Here is a 25,130-nt window from a genome sequence, read left to right on the forward strand (position 1 = left end):
AAAACATTTATAACTAATAGAATAACAGTTTGTTCTTTTTTTTTTTTTTGTATTTGTGGGGGTTTTTTGTTTGTTTTTGTTTTAGGTGGGTTTTTTTGTTTTTTTTAGTAATTAAACAGAAATAACACTTACATTTTTCCAACAGAAAATGTACTATTAATGAAGTATTTCTAGCTGGAATTTTCTAAAACTTAAAATGTAAACTGCTGTTGGAAGTCAGTACCAATGTGCAGCTAATTACTTGAAGTTCCACTTAGTTGAAAAGATTTGACAATCTTTCAGAAACAAGACATAACTTTTACAGAATTATGTGTAATAATACAGAATTATCAGAAATATCCCTAGGTACTACCCAGAAAGAAAAAGAGAAAGAATAAACACAAAGAATAAATTATAAGAAAAAATGCTCTATACACCATAGGAAGGATGATTAATTTTCTCATGTTCTACATTGGTATTCTGCATTATATTGGGCAGCTTTAAAGGAATATTTATCACAAAAAGCCATGGTAGATCACAAGTTCTTGCTCCAGCATGGGCCAATCTTCTTGCCAGACAGTCAAGACAGATATAAAGAAATCTCAAGTCTTGATGGTACTGATAAAAACATAAAAAAATTATTGGAATCTGTGACATAAGTGTCCACTGATTTTGTTGAAAGCCTTACAGGAACTTCTGGCAAATGTCTTGCTTATAATTCAAGAACATACATTCTTTACCAGAATTTCAATTTCTTGCAAAAATCACAACTCCTAAAATGTGGTAGAGAAAAATCATTCAATGGAATTAACCAGGATTTAAGAGAAACTGTTGCAATTCCCTATTTCTACCATAAAAAAAAAAATGGCCAAATTTTAGTTCTGGAGGCTGTTATCAGATCAGCAGTGCTTCTGAGCCCAGCCATATCCCAACCCCATGTAGGCTGTTCTGTTACTTGCAAAGTCCCTGTTTTCTGCAGGAGAAAAACACTCCTAGTCTAAAAGGGCCTGAGGTTAGACTGCCTCTGTCTGCATCTGACCTGGACAAATCAAGGCATAGCATTTTGGAAAATTTTGCATATTCTTACTTCTCAAACAAGAAACCTCATTATTGAATTAATTTTCTATAAATAGAATAAATAATGCTGGCTAGCATTTTAAAAAAATATTGTGAGGAGAAATACATTGAAGTTTCATACAACTATTATATTTAACATTTTAATTTTAAATGTAAATTTAAAATTCTATATTTAAAAATATTAACCGTGTAAGTTCTAAAAGGTAGAGGTAAGTTCACTGCATGGAACTTATTACCTCCAAGTTAGCACAGTGGCAATAAGACTTTTAATAAAGACCTGACTAAATCACAGGGACAAGCTTACCTGCAAAAGACTGTTTGTTGAGCCCTTTAAAAAATGTTTCTCATACATGGATCCCTACTAGTAATAGTATCCTAAGAACTACTAGTACAAATAGTGTTATGAGTTGGCTAGTTAAAATACCTGCATGTAAGTAAGGGATATTATTTTTTGTTTCTGCTTCTAGGCGTTTAAGCATAAACCCTGACAGAGCTGAGCTACTCGGACTAAAACCAAGCTATAATTGTAACTGCACTAACATAGTAAACATGGTCAGACCACATCAATTTATGCATGAAAAGCTTCACAGTGTACTTGTATCAGCTGTGGGAGGTCCAAATTCAAAATCTATAACTCCAAACATATCCTAGGTAGAAGGCTAAAAGGAGTTTTGCATTAATGAATATAAAAGTATTCCCACTGGAAGTACATTCAATTTAATATAAAACCATTTTGGCTGACATGTAGATTCAGATATTGCAGAATATAGTTGTGATGGTTGACATTTCATCAGGAAGAGAAGATTCGGGTTCCCTCTGGATACCTGAGTAAGCATGAACAGGACATTTCCTTCTCAGCTGCAGTCTGAAAGCTGGAAGAAGGCCTGAAAACCTCAATCAAACAAAAAGTTTACAACTTTGAATTTCAACTTGAAAGGAGTTCTTAAACTTCTGCTATCTAGGGTGTGTGTTCCAGTCCAGTTCACATTATTTCTTTCTTAGACAATTTTCTAGGTCTGAGATGTTATTCACAGGCTTAGCAATGTTGAATAGTTTCCTATTAATGGTTTAACATGATAGACTTAGACTCTGGTGTGAGGGATGAAGTGGAGCTTCCCCATCATTGCTTGGTCTTGCTCTCCCTATTGTTTTAGTGTAAGTCTGGGGCCTGCTTGCTGGTGAACACCCAGTAAAGTCTCGCTGTCTGCACAATTCATACCAACACCCCAACTCCTGACTAACCTCCTTCACAGATTGTACAGGGTTGTTCAGCCTCTCTGACAGGGTATAGAGCATTTTGCCTGGATTCTGTTTGTAGAAGAAGACCCAAGTGACTTGGCCATGCGCACACAGAAATGCTTGAGTCAGGCAGTTATTTGAGCCATCTTGCCTAAAATAGAATCTCCTTAATCGATAAAGACAAAGATAGGTACCTCTAGTGGGCAATTTGACCTAGTAAACTCCTGATTCACCTTGCAAAGGTATGAAATCACCCTCCACTGACCATTAGAAGAGTTCTAAAGAGACTATGTTTCTAACTATGGTATTTCAATTAAGTGTCTAAAATTAGATCACTGAACTCTGGTCCAAAAACTGAGTAGAGCTGGGAGTGAAAGTGTCTTTGTCCCAGATCACCTCTGTAATCACAACACCTTTCTAAAATAGGACATCTACTCAGGTGGCAATATTTACACGGCATTTAAGCTGTTAGTAAATGCACCTGGGTTGTGATGAAAGTGAAAGATTTTAGCATTCATTTAACAAATAAAACTGTTTATCTTCCATATAATTTAAGGGAAAGAAATAGCCAGAGATGTTGAAAAGTGGGTTCTTTATTATAAAAATATCTTAACTCATAAATTCTGCCCATCATTAAGCATTTGGATTTAGTTTATTGAACTTCCAAAATAAAGACTTTTTTCCCACGCTGACTGAAATAATTTCTGCTTGGTATTTTTTGCTGCATTTATTTTCCTCACAACTACTGGGCTTATGACAACTCACTTGTCACACTGCCGAATGATTATAATCAACTGATAATTGAGGCTTTGTGCTAGTTAGCCTTTGCAAATTCGATTTCTTTAGATAAAATGGTATAATTGCAGCCAGATTTATAAATCAGTATTACATGCTAATTACCAATACCAGAAAATAATAGCTATAATACTATGCTAAATAAACCAAATGTTAAAACTTCCCAGAATGCATAAATAAATTGCTACATTTTCCCCCTCATCTCAATTTTGAGAAAATACTTGTATTCTAGTCAATCTTATAATTCCTACATTGAACCAAGTCACATGTTTTGGTTTTAATTTGTTTTTACAAATGTTGGGGTGTTTTTGATATACTGAAAGGAGAGATATTTTAGAGGAGCAGTCAACAGTGCTGTGTAAAGACATGAAAGTTCTCAGATTGCTTGTTTCTCCTTCCTCACAGAAAGTAATCACTGATACCTAATCCTGATTGCAATCACATTTTAATGACATTCTTTATCCTTCTCAATCTTTCAGTTTATAATTCTCGAACCTTCTAGTGAATTTAAAGACAGAGAGAGGAGGAAAAACACTCAGTTTGGATGTGTGGTAATTGGCAAAAGGCAAAAGGTAGAGTCAATTATCTCCGATTATTAACACAGACAAGCTACATCTGGTAATGACTGAGTCTGTTTGTCCAGAAATACCTATCAAACAAATAATTAAGATCAAGTGTTGGCAGATGTGGATCTCGCCTCTCATGATTGCTTTTTCCTGATGTACAGGATTTGATAAAGGCTTTCAGTTTAATTTCTGGGTTGATGGTTTTTTTAAACAATATCTTAGATGTTCAAAAGATTGTATGCACAATATATGGAAAGACTACCTGGGATAATTAGACATCTGTCTGTGTTTATTTTGATTTTCCCACATGTATTGGCTTAAGCTCTACTAAAAGGATGTGGAAAGTAGAAACAATCTGTATTCTTACTGTGCACTTGCAGCCCTGAAGGAAAACCTGCTGGGATTGGCTGCAGATGGCTTCATCTCAGAAGAAGAATGTGCCTCCTAACAGTTGCTTGTTCTGTATGCATGATCAAGCAACAGTCAATGGTTTCCTGTGCCTCATTAGCTGTGGTGACAGGAAGAAGTATGATTCTCCCAAAATACCTGCCCTTCCTCTGAACGAAGGTAACACTGCATAGAAGAAACACCAAGAAACTTGAATTTTGTGTTTGTTTTTTTTAATAGAGCAAATCAAAAAACAGCAAGAATTGCAAAAAGTAGCATAAAATTTTGTTGAAATTCTTGACAAGAAATTAAATCACATTATAGTAAGCTTGAGTTTTTGATTTTTATGTCATAGTCTTCTCTCAACAAATGAGAAGAAGGAATAATTTTGGTTTGGGAGATGATATTTTTTGTTTGTTGGTTTGTTTTTGTTAAAAAGCTACAATTCAAGCTTCTAAAAAATTGTGTTAATAATAGAGATTCTCAATTGCTGTAGTATAACTCAGTGTGCATGTAGATCAGGATTCCTTAAATACCTCTTTTAATGTTCTATATTTTCGACTGCAGAGACAAAGGTAGAGTTGAAACTTCTTGGACTTCTGTTGAAACAGTGAGACCTGTGGAAGTTAAAATGGGAATCAGAAGAAACATTTAAAGCTCATAATTTTTTTCCTGAGTTGTTTCTGTAGTTCCAATCAAGTTACTTGTTCTCCCCATAGGTTTGCTACCATTTCTTTCATTTTTCTATTTTCACTGTACCTGCTAAGATTCATATAATCCTGAGGAATGTATTTTAGCAAGTGAGCTGGTGTGTACCTTGAGACATGCTCTCTGTTGAATATAAAGGAAATCCTTTTGATTCAGGCACGACAGTATGATAAATTCTGCCCAGGTAGTTTCAGTCCTTGTCCCTAAACTAATATTTTCCAGTTTAAACACTTCTTTATGCTACATTTTCCAAAACGAAATATGAAAGTATGGTAATAAAATAACCATAAAAGCTACTGCAGTCTAATGAAGCAAAACTTTTCGTAATTGCGAGAGATACACTTATTTCTAACTTTGAAAATTTCTGAGCAACAGACTTGAAGTCCTGACAAACTCAGTACTGCTTATCTATCCTGCAATAGTTTCCCTTGGAAAACATAGAGCTGGCATACAATGGCAAATATATAGTGTATCTAGTTCACTGGGGTATTACCACAAAAAAATTAGTTCCCCCAAATTCTTCTTTAAAAAGCTATAAGGACATGAACAGCAGGTCGAGGGAGATGATTCTATCTCTCTACTCTGTTCTTGTGAGACCCCACCTGGAATACTGTGTCCAGCTCTGGGGTCCTCAGCATAAGAAAGACATGGAAAGCGCATGTCCAGAGGAGGGTCAGAAAGCTGATCCGAGGGTTGGAGCAACTCTCCTATGGAGACAGTCAGAGAGAGCTGGCACTGTTCAGCTTAGGGAGCAGAATTTCAGCTTCCCAGTACTTAAAGTGAGTTATAGGACAAGGGGGAACTGATTTGAGCTAAAAGAGGAGAGAGTTATATTTAAATGTTAGGAGGAAATTCTTTACTATGAGGGTGGTGAGACACTGAAACAGGTTACTCAGAAAAGCTGGGGATGTCCCATCCCTGGAAATGTTCGAGCCCAGATTGAGTGGGGCCCTAGGCAGCCTGATCTAGTGGGTGGCATCTCTGCCCAAGGTGGGAACCAGGTGATCTTAAAAGTCCTTTCCAACTCAAATGATCTGTGTATGATTCTATTTGTGCCTTTTTTTTTTTTTTTAATGGCAAATGTGTCCTACACACAAGAGATGATGATATGGTATTCTGCATAGATTTTGCTGGCATTTACTCAAAATAAACTGTGTAATGCATGCAATTTCCACTCACTCTTTCATTTGGAATTCTGTGTTGCATTCTATCCTAAGTGATTATGATTCCTATAATCAGATTTATTTTTCTAAGTCTTTATGGTGGTGTTTTTTCTCCCACATACATATTAGAGTACACATTTATATAAAACAATAATTCTGGCAAGGTAGATTAAGTCCTTCAGTCAAATATATGTACCTAACTTAAACCTCATTTTCAAAGTAAACAACAAAATGGATGTGCACATATTTTTTAAAGGATTGACAACCTAAAATTTCTCATTCAGTGGGGTTGCAGCTGTTTGGGTCTTTAGAATGTCAATTAGCTGCCCTAATTAAGTACCTTAGTAGTGGCCTAGCAGCCTAGTATTAATAACTAATTAAAAAATTATTGGCTCTGTGTTTAAGAACAAGTTTAAATTGTAATGTCAGTTACTATGTACATATGTACATGCATTTAGTCTGTAAATACTCAATAAATGCATATGTTAGATTTTTTTTGTGAGAAATAATATACCTCTTGTATAATGAATGCCAGACTAATTTTATTTTTTTTAAAGAGTCTGCAGTTTGCTACACATGCTATATTTAAAATAGTTCTAGCCATTACAGTTAATTTAGGACCTGTTACATATCCTCCATTGGCAAAGCAATTCAGTGCTCAATTACAGCAAACTGAATCAAAGTCAATAGTCTAAATTTTTCTACCCTTCTCATTCTTAGAGATATCTTACATTACATTAGGCAGAATTAGTTTACTTGTAATTTAAATTAGTAATAAACAAAAACAAGTAATAGAATTTTTTATTTTTTTTATTTTTTGTAAAAGTGACCAGGAAGGGTGGGGTTGTTGCCTGCACTGTGTTTAACAACTTAAGCAGTGTTTAACTGCATAAGTTGTGTTTGACTTCATAAGCCACAGATGATATAGCTTCATCCTTTTTCAATATAGTGAGCATGTGTGATATTACTAAAGGGATAGGCATTAATTCAACTTCCACTTCTCAGAAACCTGTGTTGGTTTCACAGTTACTACTAATTTTGTGAGGATAGGTAAATTGTTTACTTATGTGATAGTCTAACAAACAGTTTAAGTTTTGAACAAAGAATTTTCTTTTTAAATATCTATCTCATAACAAATTAAAATTATGAATGAAAAAACAGGCAGCTATATTATTATGGCATAATACAAGAAAAATGGAAGTTTTTGAAAGATAATTTGAGGGTTTTTTAGAAGGAGTCTTTATTAATATCCTTTCTGCATACACAGTCCTTCCCAACTGTGTTGTCTCTCTTTAACTTTAAATTCATCTTCAGAAGGGCATCAGCTATTCAAAATAAAAAGTCACACAAATTCGCTCTGTTTTTCTCTTTCTCTACCTCCTTTCCAGCAGTTGGACAAGATGTGGGTCTGTATGGACCTCAAGAGCGCAGAGTGCTGCAGAAGGGTAGGTTGATTTTTAGTCCTGTTAAGTGCCTAGAGGGGGCTGCTGGGGTAACAGAGCAGCATGAGAGCTAGTCAAGGAGAAAAAAATGGATTTTAGTGTATATAGAAGCATAGGGAACGGCTTCAGGAAAATACACGTACCTCTTCAGCCTTCTCTCTGACAGGAGAGGTAGCAGCAAGAGCTGGCAGGGCCAAAGATCTTTTTTTCCTTTTTGACTTGTTTGGCTTCAAATGCCATTGCCTTTTTCTGTTGCCTTTCTTGTAGTATTGAGGGCACAGCTTTCAAATATACTGGTAATGTTTTTTACAGAACACGAATTTTAATTGTATCATTTAAATACATTTAAATGTATTGATAAAGAAATAGAGAAAACTAGTAATGTTTCAGCTGTTATAACCTAGCGAGATGAGAACAGCAAGGACTGTAAGCAATAATAAAGTTCTTTATGAGACCACTGATGCTGCAGGAAGGAAAGAGGATTTTTTTTTTATTCAATATCCCTTAAAAGACTCAGTTGACCTTTCCTGATGCACTGTGGCAAGTGTAATGGGAATTGTTAAGGGCACTCTTCTCTCTTAGTTCCATGGAGGTTAACTGCTAGTCACCTCTTTCTGCTGTCACCTCTCTACTCCACACGTGCTGACTATTCTTTTCTCTTGAGTGGTCTGGTAGATTACCATAATTATTCCCAGAGCAACTGTAATTGGTATTTAGTTTGGATATTGTTGTTTCTTGTCAGACCTGATGAAAGAATTCTGTGTATGTGAGTGAATATGCATACACGTGTACGTTGTGTCAAAATCTGCCAGCTAAAAAGTACCAATGGCTAATAAAGATTAGTTTAATAATACTAGCTTGTGTTTGCAGTGTTTGCAGATTGTCTGTCTATGTATCTTTCTTTCTATCTCTCTGATCTATCTGTCAGGATAGGGTACAATAACCTTCAATATTTATATGTTTTACAGTGTTGTTAATGGTGAATTCTAAAGTATTGTAAGTTACTTTTTTCCTTTATACCTTATATAAAACAGTTTTCTTTGATTCTTCATATTGTGTAGTTTTCCCCTTTGATTTCCTCTAGCCATAGAAATAGCACTGGAAATTCTGTTTCAAAGGAATTTGTATTGTATAATAAATATCCATGTGTGTTGAAGAATGGCATATCAGCATAGTGGAGGTTTTTTTCCTTGAAAACTGTAAAAATGGTACAGCAGGACACGAGGCATAAATGATCAATTAGTTACATAAACGACTGAGAATTATAACAACTCATTTTGAAAATGCGTCTCTTCCTTTTTATATACCTAAAAGAAGAATAGTATAATGTATGCAAACTATGTTACAAGGTAATTACAGATAAGGTCATACTTCTATATAAGATGAAATGAGGAATTGTTCTTTTTGCTCCAATACAGATGGGAATACTTCAATGAAACCACTTTCAGTCAAATGAGAAAACAAGGCAAAGAAAATATAGGCATTAAAACCGTTCTAGGAAAGTCCACTCCAGTATGTACATAGCTGGTCCTTTTCCAGAGTAGAAATCTGAGATCATAGCTACATAGTACTTGTGAGTACTGTACAGATATGCCCAAGCCAGGACTCAAAGAGAGTTTTGACACAGCTGAGTTTTTGCTGTATGCCCAGGCTAAATTACCAGGCTGAAAGGCAGACCACACAGTCTAGATCCAGTGGGATGTGGATGACACCATACAGCTCCTGGGATCAGATTACTGCATTTGCATATTGGTGTCCCAGAAGTGTTGTACTGTGGCTCCATGTTCAAAATAAAATAAAACAAAACAAAAAAACAACACACCACCAAAAAGAATGAAAGAAACAAACAAAAAAACCCAGAAAGCAAAGGCAGCAGACAATTTCAGTATTGAACTAGTGATCATTTGCACTGTTTAACTACTCTTGATGTCATGGCCTTAGCCACTGAGTATCACTACTTTGAGGTAATGTTCAGAGCTAGCTCAGAAGAAATCTCTGTCCGCAGGAAATATAGCTATAAATTTGATGGTTGGACTTGATTGTCTTAAAGGTATTTTGCAAACTTAACAATTCTATAAGGTTGTGCCAGGTCTTAAACATTCTTCCAACAAAACAGGCTTTATGTCAACAGACATCCATCCTTCTCCCAAAGCAGAGCACATATCACTGTGATTTCATGTTATACAAGCAAAGAATTACAAAATCATTTAGGTTGGAAAAGATGTCTAAGACCATCAAGTCCAGCCTTTGACCAACTACCACCTTGTCAACTAGATTAAAGCACTAAGTGCCACACCCAGTAATTTCTTGAACACCTCTAGGAGTGGTGACTTCACCACCTCCCTGGGCAGTCTATTCTAATGTTAACGATGTCTTCCATGAAGAAATTCCTCCTGATGTCCACGTAACAAGAAGGAAGAGTATGGGACAAGCAACAGCAGCTAGTCCCTATGTCCAAAGTTCCAATTCTCATTACAGCTGCAATATCTCTCCAAATAGTTTTCTTTATAAAAACCCTCCTCCTAGGACCTCCAGAGTAGAGGTCTGAGCTCAACCTTGAGGTTGAGTAGCTTGAGGCTATGTCCTCTCATCCTGCCACTAGTTGCCCTTGGAGAAGAGACTGACCTCCACCTTGCTACAACATCCTTTCAGATGGCTGCAGAGAATGAAAAGGTCTCCCCTGAGCCTCCTTTTCTGCAGGCTAAACACTCTCAACTCTCTCAGCCACTCCCCATAGGACTTACTCCCTAGACCCTTCACTAGCTTTGATGCCCTTCCCTGGACTCACTCCAGCACCTCAATGCCTTTCTTGCAATGAGGGGCCCAGAACTGGACACAGGACTCAAGGTATGGCCTTGCCAGTACAAACGGACAATCATTTCCCTAGTCCTGTTGGCAACACTATTTTTGATACAGGCCAGAATGCCATTGGCCTTCTTGGCACACTGCTGGCTCATATTTAGCCAGCTACCAACCAATACCTTCAGGTTCTTTTCCACTGAGCACCGAATTTGTCCAGGGAGTCTTCTAGTAATATCTCTTACTAGGGCCCAAGGGAGACAGCAGACTTCCCTGTGAGATAGGTCCAGTTGGTATACGGGGAGTTGTCTACTACAATTACCCTTCTTCCTTTCTTAACACCCATAGTTGTGATCCATCTTGTTTAATGACTTGCTCTGGCCAACCCATAGGCCTTCATCTCCACTATCATTTGCCTGACCCTCAAATTCCAAAATGTCACACACTTATTTTGTAAGGGCACTTGGAAAGGAGAGGGAGGCTAAAAGTATAGGAGTGTTATGTATCATGATGCAACAAAGGTGCTGTTTAACTATTAATATATATCCAATGACTTTAAAAGCAATTACTGCAGAAAAATTAAATTACACAGTCTAGGAAACTAGCTTTAACCTGGAATGTACACTACTCTTCCTGAAGTAGCATGAGTTTAACATTGTTCTAATACATTCTTAAATGGACAATTTAGATTTAGTATTTCTATTAGAGAAAGAGAGAATAATATCCTAAAGGGAGATTTGTTTAGACTGACATGAACTTATAAGTTTCTATCGTCATTCATAAGCTGTTCAAGAAAAGACATCTTCTAGAAACTGTACAGAAAATTCTTTTGAGTTATAAAAACCCCAGTAGAGAATAGGTATTATAGGATCCCCTCTCTACTGATTCAAGGAGAATGGGTTCTTAGAGTCCTCAGCTGCTAAGTCATGGATTTTCAGTTCAAGGTTTTAACACAGGAGGTCTCCAGTTTGATCCTTATGTGTCACCCCAGCCTAAGGCTGTCATGAAGGCACATTTGTAAAAGTGTACAAAGCAATGCAGAGAAAAATGTAGTTTGAAGTAAAAACAAGTCAATCAATATTTTTTCAGAGAAAAAGATGACTGTAATAAGTCATGAAGAATTAATATTAATTTACAACTCTGTGGAAACAAAACAGAGAAATCATGCCTGAGGCCATAACCCTCTAGTTCCACTGTTTATTTTCAAAGCTGTTTTCCTTCCTGAGCTCTGTCAAGATTTTAAAACATTTTTCATTTATTTTGGAAAAATATAATCCGCTTCTCATACAAGAGATATTTCTAGTCATTTTAGGAAAAATGATTGGCGTTTTTTATTTCTTGACTTCATGTTTTGGACAATAGCGTTTTTTTCTGTTCCTCTCTACGATTTTGTAATACTGACTCACCGAGAGTCCTCAGAGTGCAAGATAGTTATTTTTTTTTCTTTGAAAAGATACACACACATGGGCGGAACAGTTTCTACAAAGAGGATCATTTATATTTTATGTTTTGTGGTTCTTTGTGGATTTGATTTAGAAGTTCTTCTTGGCTATTTTTCCTCTCTTTGACAACCTCCTGTTGTGACAAGTAACTACGTCATCATATTGATTTGCAGAATACCTCTCCTATTTGGAGATGCATAGTTGTCATTTGCTGCTTGCACACATGATGATGACTGGGATTTTATCCCATCATCCGTTTGAAACTTAGATCTTCCTTGAAAACTAGAGGAAAAATATGTTATCATCAGAGCTGAATTTTTTCTAGTCAAATGAGTATTATTGAGATGTACAAGGCAGAACCCGATAGATCATCCAGAACCCATTTTCAGCTGTAGAAATTAATTACACTGATCCTTCAAGTGAGCCTCAAGATTCCTAGAGAGAGTATATTTGGTTGTTTTTCACAGGAAAATTCTCTGTAAGAAACCCTAATACTTGATATTAAAGTAATGCTTCATAAGATCTGCTGTACTGGATAATAAATAACAGGAAAATTCTGGTGGTCCTAGGAGGAGGAATTTTATTAAGAAAACTATTTGGAAAGATATTGCAGCTGTAGTGAGAATTGGAACTTTGGACATAGTGACTAACTGCTGCTGCTTGTCCTATACTCTTCCTTCTTGCTAACTGTTCCCCATTCTCTGAGTGTCATTCACTTCGGCTTGCTAAAGGAGGAGATCAGCTTAGTTAAATGGAGTTTATTACTCCAATTTCAAGACCAATTTTTCCTACATTTTAATTTTGTGAAATTTAAAAACATTTGGAAGAAAATTTTGCAAGTGATTTCTCTGAATATTTTTTTACTTACAGAAAAACACATAGCTTCATTTTCATTCAAAACCAGATTATAAGCATTTATGGAAATCACTTTTTTTTCCCATTCTTTGTAATATAAAATTTGGTTAAAAAGGTGGATAACATTTACATTGAGGTTAACTTGCTCTGTTTTTCGTCTGCAGTAAATAACCTCGTACTCATTGCAATATCCATTCTGTACTTTATGTGAAACATAAATTCTATAGAAAAAACAAGTTATAAACAAGTAATGAATGTACATGAAAGACTTGCAAAATAAAGTCACACAACTTCAAATCTGTCATTTCTTATCTCATTAACTGGTTTTGTGCCATTTTTAATGTGGTGTCATGGTTTCTGGGGAAACCTGCACATATTTTTAGTATGCACTTGATAGCTACAAATATTTATATGATAGCTACAATGGGAAATTGGTATATTTCTCATTTCTTTTGAAACTGGTTATCACTTACCAAACCCTAGAGAAGGAAGTCATATCCCCTAGTTTTCAACTTTCACACTTTAAACATTTCTATCTGAGCTGGTCACTACATGGTCCCTTTTGTAGTTGTTCCTCAACAGAGACAAAAAGTCACTTATGGATATATTTTATCTGCTTTAGGTGCCTATTGTGACACATGAAATGAATTAGCCTCAGGAAATGTATATTTTTTCTCTATTAATTTAAATGAAGTTTCAGATTACTAGCTCAGGCATAGAAGTCTGCAGTTTGGACAGTTACACTTGATACGTAGTCCACAAAAGAAAACCACTAAAGGAAACTTCTGAACTGTCTTTGTACTTAATAATCTCATTGCATAGACCTGCCTTGGAACAAGGTCTGTCTTTGTTATTTGCTTCTTGTGATTTAATCTAGAGTGATAGTTATTTATGCATCCAATTCTATTATTAGCTTCAATGTTTCTCCCTTTTTAATGTTTGCTCTGATTGTGGAAGGAGGTAGTAAGCATTAATTTACTAATTGTCTCTTATTAATAGCCAATCCTGTTAGTGAAGGAAAACAAGCACTTCATTTCCTCAGTTTTTTCATTTTCATTTCCTCCTCATTAATGCATTGCCCTTGTCACTCAAGGAAAACGTCCAGACAGAGTTAAAACCAAAGAACTCCAAAGCTGTTTTTCTTGTTATGTGTAAATCTCTTTACATTGCCATATGCACTCATAGATGTAAAAGGTTTGTCATGGGTTAGATGTTTTGTTTTCTGGAGGCTCACCCTAAGAAAGCAGAGTCCAGAGTACACAGCAGCCACAAACTCTACTGTTCTCTTTCGGAACTGAGAGGGCTTAGCACTTCTGAAAGTTTTGGGGTCTGTTATATTTCAAAATAGCTACACTCCCTTCTGTATACAGTAGCAAACTTTTATATTGTTTTAGGAGCTGTATCTTTTAGGTCTTGAAATCTGGTATGGAATCTGAGATGCATTACAATAGAGGAGAAAACGAAGTACTTTGAAACTGCAGTTCAATTTCTTTGAAATCACAAGTTATTCTGATTTTAAATCTGGGGCTGTGGATGGAAATGGGAAGATACATTACAAATGTAATAATGACTTCAACCCTCCTTTCGAAATGTATGTATTAGCCTAGAGAGCTATAATTGGGTCACTGATAACCGGTCATGGAGTAACACTTGTGCAGGTAGAGTTCCAGTCTGAGAGTGGGTTTTCGCACCTTTGGAGGCTCTGGCAACCACAGTCTTTTTGGAAAGGTCATTTGAAGCTTAAATGACTCATATAACAAGTTCTTTTTTCGTAGCAGTCACATTTTGCTGCACCCTCTTGGAGGTGGGTAGCAAAAACGCTGTTTCTCACATTTTACAGGACGCTGCTCCAATAGAGACACAATTCTTGCCTCAAGACAACATAATCTGTACAAACAAAAGAGGATTACTAAGAAGGGGAACTTAGAAGTTTCAGGAGCAGGGAGGAAAAAACAATTTTACATGATCAAATATTTTTCTGTAGAAAGTAAAGGACATATAGTGAAGTGCTGATCAGCTGAATTCACTTGCTAGATGGTCACTAAAGCTCGGTTCAGAAAATGGGTCAATAACATTAAAGGCCAAATACTTTCACTAGATACCTCTTGACTTTGGGAAATATTTCAGTTTGAAAACAACAGCTCTTGCAATGAAGGACATTTTATGTACAGTGTTTAAATCTGTTCTGCATTTTAGTGGTGTTTCAGTGGCAGGCCAATAAATGTGCAAGTGATGACAAGCATTAAAGCCATGATGGATATTTTTTTGTAACTTCTTTTTTTTTTTTAAATGATACACGTGTTCGTAGGTATTAAGGAGATTTTAGTATACATTTCAACAACAGGCGGATTCCCCTGAGAGGAAAGGAACTAATCAGGTTAAAAGAGTTGATTTAAAGCTACGTTATAAATCAATAAATTGAAGTCAAGAGATTCCCACAAATTATATTCCTGAAGATTTTTTTTTCTGAGATTTTTAGATGCCAAAATCTCCTTCTGCATCTGCATCAACATAATTGAAATGGGGACTTATTTAGCACTGTTTTAATGGGATGATTATTATTTCCACATAAGGCTTGTTCAGCACAGTAGGGAGGTCTAACATAGCATAAACTAAGACCATTAAGGTACCATGGCTAGGATACTCATTTTAGGTGTAATGTAATATTTTAATACATTATTTATCAGAATCTACAGTGAACGCAAAAAGTATTTGCCTGAGTTTATCTACTCTTTTTCATATTCTTTTAAAAATATAATAGAGACAGGAATAATTTGTTCATCTTTTTATTGTAATGAAAGTTAGTTAGAGGATTTTTATTGTTACTTCATGAGAACTGTCAAGTATGCATATAAATCTGTTATATAGGAAAGCTATTACAGCTACCTTCTTAATATATAGGCTCAGACCACAGATGGTGAAACAAGAAACAGTAAAAATGCAAGTCCCCCTATTTCTTCTTAAACACATTGTCTTTCACAGAAACCTAATGGATTCTGATTTTGAGTGCACATTAGCTCTTTTTCATTTCTTGCTTTGAGTTACAATCTGTGAGACTGAGCAGACAAATCTTCTTTTGTCCTCACTCTGCTGGAAATACATACTGAAGTACCAGAAGATGTTCCTTTGCCCTAGAAGAGACTGCAAGGACTTCCAGTGTTCTTGGGGCAGGGAGACTGATTGTCTGACTCTAAGGGTTATAACATTTCACACTGTAACAAGGAACTTAAAGGGATTCATTCAGTGAGATGCCAAGTGATTTTAACTCTTTCTAAACTCAGTGGAAAAAGAAAGGAGTCAGCACATATTTGGATTAAATTCCAAGAAGAATTCTTTTGTGCTTCAGTTTCTTGTATGAATAGAAAGCCTGTAAATAAAACGCAATGAAGTGAATTTAATCTAATAATAACAATGCATAGCAATCAGAAATGTTCCCTAGTATGAACAGTGAGATTCTCCTGGAAATGGATTGAGAAATGTATCTCCTTATAGTTATCCACACAGCTTCCATTAACCTCCATTAACAAAGCAGCAAGCACAGCACAAACACCATAAACATTGCAAAAAGGTATAGATGCCCTTTTCTACTTCTGTGAACCTATTTCAACCTGCTATGTTGATTAAAAAAAAACATTTGCACATCAACAGAGTACAAATTTGTAACTATACCTTATGAAAAAAATATCAGAGTAGAGCAATTTACCAATAAAACAACACACATTTTTTGTGTCCAGTGGAACATTCATTCTATTAATACTGAAACTTCCTCGAAAAAATTTTGCATCCATTGTCATCTCTGTACATGAGTTTCAGTACACCACATAACATTATATTTCTTTAGTGAGTAGTTTTAGAAACCTTAACTTCATTGAGATATTTGAATTACTGTACTCTATTTCCCTTCCCTTCCCTTCCCTTCCCTTCCCAAACCTTCCCTTCCCTTCCCAAACCTTCCCTTCCCTTCCCAAACCTTCCCAAACCTTCCCTTCCCAAACCTTCCCTTCCCAAACCTTCCCTTCCCTTCCCAAACCTTCCCTTCCCAAACCTTCCCTTCCCAAACCTTCCCTTCCCAAAAATTCCCTTCCCTTCCCAAACCTTCCCTTCCCGTCTCTCTCACAAGCCAACTGTATAAAACATAATTTGTCTTACCTATCTCTTACCACAAAAAAACCCCAAAAACATTTGCAGTATTTCACTGGAAAAAGATTCCCCATGTCAGGGTATTTTCTTTTGTAGTCTTTCTTTTTCTCATTCAAGATGGCCTCACTACATACATCCAAGGACTATGTGAAGGTAAATTTACGTGAGCAACGTCAATCAGTCAATACTTTGTAACATTATTGGATTTAATATGATTTTTTAGGTTTTAAAATATCTCTTGTACCTCATTTAAGTTTTATATTAATGCACTGAAGAAAAACTATGGAGGTAGTCAGGTATAAACAAAGCTCATTAAGTGTTGTTAAAACAATTTATCACAGGGACAGTGAGAAAAGGAAGGGAAGGTTTGGGAAGGGAAGGGAAGGGAAGGTTTGGGAAGGGAAGGTTGGGGAAGGTTTGGGAAGGTTTGGGAAGGTTTGGGAAGGTTTGGGAAGGGAAGGGAAGGGAAGGGAAGGGAAGGGAAGGGAAGGGAAGGGAAGGGAAGGGAAGGGAAGGGAAGGGAAGGGAAGGGAAGGTTTGGGAAGGGAAGGTTTGGGAAGGTTTGGGAAGGGAAGGTTTGGGAAGGGAAGGTTTGGGAAGGTTTGGGAAGGTTTGGGAAGGGAAGGGAAGGGAAGGGAAGGGAAGGGAAGGGAAGGGAAGGGAAGGGAAGGGAAGGGAAGGGAAGGGAAGTTTTGGGAAGGGAAGGGAAGGTTTGGGAAGGTTTGGGAAGGGAAGGTTCTGGAAGGGAAGGTTCTGGAAGGGAAGGTTCTGGAAGGGAAGGTTCTGGAAGGGAAGGGAAGGTTCTGGAAGGGAAGGGAAGGTTCGGTTCGGGAAGGGAAGGGAAGGTTTGGGAAGGGAAGGTTTGGGAAGGTTTGGGAAGGTTTGGGAAGGGAAGGGAAGGTTTGGGAAGGGAAGGTTTGGGAAGGGAAGGTTTGGGAAGGGAAGGTTTGGGAAGGGAAGGTTTGGGAAGGGAAGGGAAGGTTCTGGAAGGTTCTGGAAGGTTCTGGAAGGTTCGGGAAGGTTCAGGAAGGGAAGGGAAGGGAATGGAAGGGAAGGGAAGGGAAGGTTTGGGAAGGTTTGGGAAGGGAAGGTTTGGGAAGGTTTGGGAAGGTTTGGGAAGGTTTGGGAAGGGAAGGGAAGGGAAGGGAAGGGAAGGGAAGGGAAGGGAAGGGAAGGGAAGGGAAGGGAAGGGAAGGGAAGGGAAGGGAAGGGAAGGGAAGGGAAGGGAAGGGAAGGGAAGGTTCTGGAAGGGAAGGGAAGGGAAGGGAAGGTTTGGGAGGGTTTGGGAAGGTTTGGGAAGGGAAGGGAAGGTTTGGGAAGGGAAGGTTTGGGAAGGGAAGGTTTGGGAAGGGAAGGTTTGGGAAGGGAAGGTTTGGGAAGGTTTGGGAAGGTTTGGGAAGGGAAGGTTTGGGAAGGTTTGGGAAGGGAAGGGAAGGTTTGGGAAGGTTTGCGAAGGGAAGGGAAGGTTTGGGAAGGGAAGGTTTGGGAAGGTTTGGGAAGGGAAGGTTTGGGAAGGTTTGGGAAGGGAAGGTTTGGGAAGGGAAGGTTTGGGAAGGTTTGGGAAGGTTTGGGAAGGTTTGGGAAGGGAAGGGAAGGTTTGGGAAGGTTTGGGAAGGTTTGGGAAGGGAAGGGAAGGTTTGGGAAGGGAAGGGAAGGTTTGGGAAGGGAAGGTTTGGGAAGGGAAGGTTTGGGAAGGGAAGGTTTGGGAAGGGAAGGTTTGGGAAGGGAAGGGAAGGGAAGGGAAGGGAAGGGAAGGGAAGGGAAGGGAAGGGAAGGGAAGGGAAGGGAAGGGAAGGTTTGGGAAGGTTTGGGAAGGGAAGGTTTGGGAAGGGAAGGTTTGGGAAGGGAAGGTTTGGGAAGGGAAGGGAAGGGAAGGGAAGGGAAGGGAAGGGAAGGGAAGGGAAGGGAAGGTTTGGGAAGGGAAGGTTTGGGAAGGGAAGGTTTGGGAAGGGAAGGTTTGGGAAGGGAAGGTTTGGGAAGGGAAGGTTTGGGAAGGGAAGGTTTGGGAAGGGAAGGGAAGGTTTGGGAAGGGAAGGTTTGGGAAGGGAAGGGAAGGGAAGGGAAGGGAAGGGAAGGGAAGGGAAGGGAAGGGAAGGGAAGGGAAGGGAAGGGAAGGGAAGGGAAGGGAAGGGAAGGGAAGGGAAGGGAAGGGAAGGGAAGGTTTGGGAAGGGAAGGTTTGGGAAGGGAAGGTTTGGGAAGGGAAGGGAAGGGAAGGGAAGGGAAGGGAAGGGAAGGGAAGGGAAGGGAAGGGAAGGGAAGGGAAGGGAAGGGAAGGGAAGGGAAGGGAAGGGAAGGGAAGGGAAGGGAAGGGAAGGGAAGGGAATTTTTGGGAAGGGAAGGTTTGGGAAGGTTTGGGAAGGGAAGGTTTGGGAAGGGAAGGTTTGGGAAGGGAAGGGAAGGTTTGGGAAGGGAAGGGAAGGTTAGGTTTGGGAAGGGAAGGGAAGGTTTGGGAAGGGAAGGTTTGGGAAGGGAAGGGAAGGTTTGGGAAGGTTTGGGAAGGTTTGGGAAGGGAAGGTTTGGGAAGGGAAGGTTTGGGAAGGGAAGGGAAGGGAAGGGAAGGGAAGGGAAGGGAAGGGAAGGGAAGGGAAGGGAAGGGAAGGGAAGGGAAGGGAAGGGAAGGGAAGGGAAGGGAAGGGAAGGGAAGGGAAGGGAAGGGAAGGTTTGGGAAGGGAAGGGAAGGGAAGGGAAGGGAAGGGAAGGGAAGGGAAGGGAAGGTTCTGGAAGGGAAGGGAAGGGAAGGGAAGGGAAGGGAAGGGAAGGGAAGGGAAGGGAAGGGAAGGGAAGGGAAGGGAAGGGAAGGGAAGGGAAGGGAAGGGAAGGGAATTTTGTGGCAGTGAGGAAAAAATCCAGTGCAAGAATCCCTTTTGAAAGACAGGGAGTTATTATTACCCTTCTTTTAGAAGTGATGCATGTCATGGAGAAATGACTTGAATTACAAGAGGTCACACTGGTGGAGATGCAATCTTGTCTTTCTGACTACTGTTAACACAAATAAAAATTACTTTAATAATGCAAGCTCACTTCCAGTATGCATAAAGTTAGTTAATAATGAATTATAAAACCATCATTCAGTCAAGCATTGCTTGAAATCACTGTTAGTAGGTTTACAAGTTAGTACTTAGGGCCATTGTCAGAAACATTAGTTTTCCACTGTGCAGCAAAAAGAGATGACATACCACTGTTATTTTCACATTTAATCTCTAACAGATGATGGATATTAAAATGAAGGAAAATAGATAGAAATGAATATTAATATTTTAAATAAAAACTGTTAGATCAATGTGTTTAACCTGATTTAACATCTAAGGACTGAAAATTAATTCTGAAAGTCAAACACCTTGAACCTTTCCTTTGATGTTCTATGTCAGTCTTTGCCAGTTTTGTAAGTCTAGTAAGCATTCAGATATGTTTACATAAGAGGATGTTGTCAAAAACTGTTGTTTCTTTCCTGTTTATTTCTCATATGATAGTTGCTAAATACTTTTCTGAACTAAGATCTAAGAAGACTAATAAATTATCTGATTGTGAAGGAATAGAAATAAACAAGAATTTACCCAATAAAAGATTTGTTGTAAATTATTTGCTTAACTATTCAATTTCTTCTAAGTGATATGTAGGCATTCAAAACCACAACATATGAATTCCTGAGGGGTGTTTGTGTGAGGCTTCTAACTTTTAAGCATGAGAGCAACTATGAATATCTTCATCTCTTAATAGTTCACAATTTAAGCATTAGAGTAATGAACTTTTTATTTAATGTCAAACTATTTAATAGTAAAAAGGAAAATCTGGAAGGATAGAGCCTTAAAAATGTCTTCTATGTTGAACTACTTTTATAAACCCAAATACTTGGATTACTGAAGTTTAAAAGTGTTTTGGAAGTTATACATTATGCTGATTAAAATCTTTGCAAGAAGTAGTAAAATTTTCTTCAGATATCCTATCTTCCATGGGGATATTTTTCTTTTTAACTTCTTTTTACATTCAAATGTGAAAACAAATGCTTTAAATGCATCTTATCTTTTTGCTCTATTTCACCACTCCTCTTAGATTTCAAAAAGATTCAAAAGATAGGTGGTAAAATATTACATAGCTACATAACCTTTCAGTGAAGCTCCTGTAATGTAAATTTGACCTCAGATTTATCTGGAATCCATGTAATGAAAGCTAGAAGTTCTGTGGAAGAGAATAATAAAAAAAGTAAAGAAAGTGAATATAATCCAGATACAGTTCATAATGTAATGGTACCAAGGCAAATGTCTTTCCATGAAGTGAGTTTAAAAACTCAAATCAAGTAAAAGTCATTTATAAGTTCTAGATGTTCCCTATAAAAATATTGCTCCTTCTATGAATGATTTAGTGAAACATATAATTCTGTGATTTCTTCTTTTCTTCAATGATATTTTTATTTCTAGTTAAATGCTACATGAAATATTCCCCATGTAATTTTTATTAAACTTACTTGACTTTTAGTTTCTTAACAAATTTGAAGACTATGAAAAATTTGTTTAAATGTATTCAGGAAAAAGCTATATCAAATCAATTTCTGTTGTGTTTATATATTCCCTTTTGCATCATTGTACTTTTAAAAAAACACCTAAATATTCTATTCATACTCTTTGCATACATTCCTGTACTCTCTGTAAATATGTGTGTATATTTATGTGTGTGTATTTCTAAAAGCTTAGAGGTTTCTGGTTTTGGTAAGAAAACATCAATCCTCATATAAATGCAAGGTATATTAATATAACCTATATCTATTTATTAAAAAAGACCTATATTGAAGTGTTTCATAAAATACTCATTATTATGTATTAATGTTATTACTTCCAGTGCAAAAGATACCCTTCAAAGAAAGAAAAAAATTATATGAAACGGATTCAGGTGGTATTTGCACAGGTCACATTGAGTTATAAGTGAAATTCTACTTATTTCATGAATAAACACAAATAGATGAGCAAGTTCTCAGTACACATTAACTGCAGAGGACTTTGAAATATGAGGAAATTGCTTGAAATGCAAAGTCTAATTTACAAAGAGATGGTACTTACATTGTATTACTGCTTAAATGCAGCTATAGTCTATGTTATTACCCAATGGGACTACACAATAGAAACAAAGTATAAAACTGAAGAAAGGCAGCTTGAGAGCAGGTAAGCTTATGTGTGTTGGTATATCAGATATACTAAAATTTGTGTCAAAACTGAAGAAACAAAAGAGGCAGTACTAATGGACAGAACTGAAGAATTTCAGTCCATAAAATTATGTCTGAGGTTTATAATTTCATTAGCAAAATAAGACAAGAATTTTGTTGTCAGTTTAATTACAAAGTTTGATCATAAATACCTATATTTTAATTCCATTGTTCGGGAATTTAAAACAAATATTTATAACATATTATTTTCAGATTTTTGAAAATAAATTAACAATGACCAGGCTGGATGGGGCTTTGAGCAACCTGACCTAGAGGAAGGTGTTCCTGCCCATGGAAGGGGCATTGGAACTAGATAATCCTTGAGGTCTCTTCCAAGCCACATCATTCTCTGTGATTCTATGAAAATATTTAATTCAATTTTTGAAAATTCTTTAAAGCCTGGAAAGCCTGGGCTGCATCAAAAACTGTGTGACCAGCAGGCTGAGGGAGGGGATTCTCCCCTTTTACTCTGCTCTTATATAGACCCCACCTGGAGCACTGCTTCCAGGTCTGGGGCTCCCAGCAAAGAAGGATGTGGGAACAAGTTAAGCCAACAGCACCTGCATTCAGTTAATTAGGATTCAAAAGGAGTGTTTTAGCCCTGACTGGTGTTTTTGATAGTGTTGTGTTCTCAAAGCGGAACATTGCTTAATGGTCTGCACGGTCTGCATGTTTTTCCTGTGGCTGAAAACAGTCAAACATGATATGAGTGTGAATGTATGGGATTAAACCACTGGTTTAGGATGATCCTGGGAATTTCAGTTAACTGAAAGACAACACCAGGTGCCATTTACAGAGGAACCCTAATAAATGGGGAACACTGGAAAGATCAACAGACAAATCCTGAAATCGAACTCTGTGGGGTGTGCAACCTCATTTCTTTCAGCGTCCATATTTACCATAAAAGGACATGGACCTCCTAGACCAGGCCCAGAGGAGGGCCATGAAGATGATAAAGGGCTGGAGACAAGGTGAGAGAGCTAGGGTTGTTCAGACTGGAGAAGAAAAGTTCCATGGAGACTTTATTTCAGCCTTTCAGTACCTAAAGAGGGCCTACAAGAGAGTTGGAGAGGGACTTCTTACAAGGTCATGTAATGACAGGCCAAGGGATAATGATTTTAGACTGAAAGGGTGTAGATTTAGATCAGATATTGGGAAGAGATTGTTTACTGTGAGGGTGGTGAGACAGTGGAACAGGTTTCCCGGAGAAACTGTGAATGCCCCATCCCTGGAATTGATCAAGGTCGTGTTGGATGGGATTCTAAGCAACCTGTTCTAATGAAAGGTGTCCCTGCCTGGGGCAGGAAGTTGAAATCAAATGGTCTTTAAGGTCCCTTCCAGCCAAAACCATTTTTGTAATTCTGTGATTTTATGATTAAAATCTACTCACACTTGTCAGGATAATTAGCACAACTTTATTTTTAGTTAATATTTACTTTACCTGTGCAAGAGACTGAAATATTAAAGGTTAATGACTCAAAAAATAAGTCATTTTTTTTCAGCAACAGGGTGCTTTGCTGAGGTCGGGTTTGTACCCCTCAACTGAAGGGGAGGAGGACAGTTTTTTTGGGGTTTTTTGGCTGTGTAGTGATGAAACATCAATCAACAAACACTGAAATTACAGCAAAGAAGTCTTGTTGCTGGATCTATGGGTCGTGATATCTTTCCCCTATCTGCTCTTACCCTTTATTTTTCTTCCTTTTCCTTATATATTTTCTTGTGTTATTTTTATAGTTTTATGTTATTATATTTCTATAGAGAATAACCAAAATGACTATATTGTGTGAGACGTTGGAGTATTATATTAATTACTGACTCAGACTAACTCAAGTATTTGCATGGGGGGGAAGGGACTGGTCAAATTTCAGGAGGGCGAAGTGGTACCCCAGCTCTTTTGAGCCTCCTTGGGCAGCCCCAGAGCAGCTGTCAGTCCCTGTACACCAGCAGTGCTGCCCCACATCTTGCCCTGGAGCCCTAGTCCAGCCCCGGAGTGACCTATGGGCCAGAAGTCCCACCTGGAAGGGTGGCACAGGGGGCCAGAGTAGGTAAAACCAACACCGTGCAGCCACTGCATGGTCGTTGCTCTACCATCTCATGGACTCTTGATAGCTGAATCTGTTCTGGAACTGGGGTGGTAGCTGTAGTTATCTCTTTTTTTGTTTTTTTTTCTTTCCTTTTTCTTTCCCCCCTAATCTCCTTTCTTGATATTTTGAGTTACTTAAAGCCAGATGGGATTTTACTAAGTTGTATGGGTTAGCATGTGCTAAGTCAATGCTTTGTGGAATGCTTTATTTTGGTTGAATATTGCCCTTTAAACTTTTGCCAAGTCCCCTTATTTTCTAAAGTTTGCCAATAAAAGTGTGTTATTTGGCCTCCTGAGGAACGTGTGCAGTGTCTTCTCCTGTGTGCTCTCTCAAGATATTAAAAGAAATGAAGGCCCTTTTAATAAATTCATTGGGCGGACTTTTGGAGCCTTGTATATTTTTAAAGCAAAATCTCTTCAATGAGTTCATAGCTTGAGGTCTGGAGTCTTAAACATATCTTCTTTGCATTGCAACAAAATTGTTCTAAAATAAACCTACCATATATATACATAAACACTGGTCAGTCAGTGTCATTTCACTCTAATTTGCCCCAAAGGATCTAGTAATAAGAACTTCAGTTGACCCAGCTCAGGGGTGGGTTGTAAAAACCTGAAACAAAATGACTATTTCAGATTTTTAAATATCGATATACCAAAAAGCTACCATAAATCTGTCTTCTTTTCCTTTTTCGCTTAACATAGGTTATGCTGCAGTGGGAATGTTCATAATTTGTCACAGCTGCTCTTTGAGAGGTGTATACAGTTTCTGTACCAACTGTCACCTGAGAAAGTCTGTTACTAGGTTTTAAGTAAGCCTTTTTGTGATCGACTGGCTTTTGATATCAATTCTTTTCTGTATCTTTTTGATGGAAGGGAGGCTAAACTTGTTTTTAAACATGACAGCTGTCCCAAAAGAAATAAGAAACTCTAAGTGCCTGAACCCTTGAAAATAATATGACCTGTGAAGACATATTGTTAGAAAAAATACAGATATTTGTCTTGTGAAACAGTTCAGTTTTTTAGACTAAAACAAGGTTAGCATGTACCTGAGATTTTATATAAATTTGGAAAAGTATTGATCCATATGCTTTCTAAGAAGAGACACTTTATTATAGCAAAGAAAAATGTGTTGATCTACACTACAGTGATTAAACCATTTATCAAATAATGTTACTGTTTGTGATAACATTTACAGGTCACACAGACAAGTTTTCATTTCCCATTAGAATCAGGTATGTGAAATGGAATATATCCTCTTGA

The 25,130-nt window shown here is 37.6% G+C and overlaps 1 long non-coding RNA gene across 1 annotated transcript; it reads left to right on the top strand.

The window, feature by feature from the left end:
- The first annotated feature begins 747 nt into the window (after window positions 1-747).
- LOC116783269 lies at window positions 748-23,489 on the top strand. The gene is made up of 3 exons (XR_004355594.1): window positions 748-759; window positions 2,211-2,215; window positions 23,412-23,489. It is a non-coding gene; the product is annotated as an uncharacterized LOC116783269 (long non-coding RNA).
- Window positions 23,490-25,130: the final 1,641 nt, after the last annotated feature.

This window comes from Chiroxiphia lanceolata, chromosome 2 (genome assembly GCF_009829145.1).
Source record: "Chiroxiphia lanceolata isolate bChiLan1 chromosome 2, bChiLan1.pri, whole genome shotgun sequence".
Classification (NCBI taxonomy): domain Eukaryota; kingdom Metazoa; phylum Chordata; class Aves; order Passeriformes; family Pipridae; genus Chiroxiphia; species Chiroxiphia lanceolata.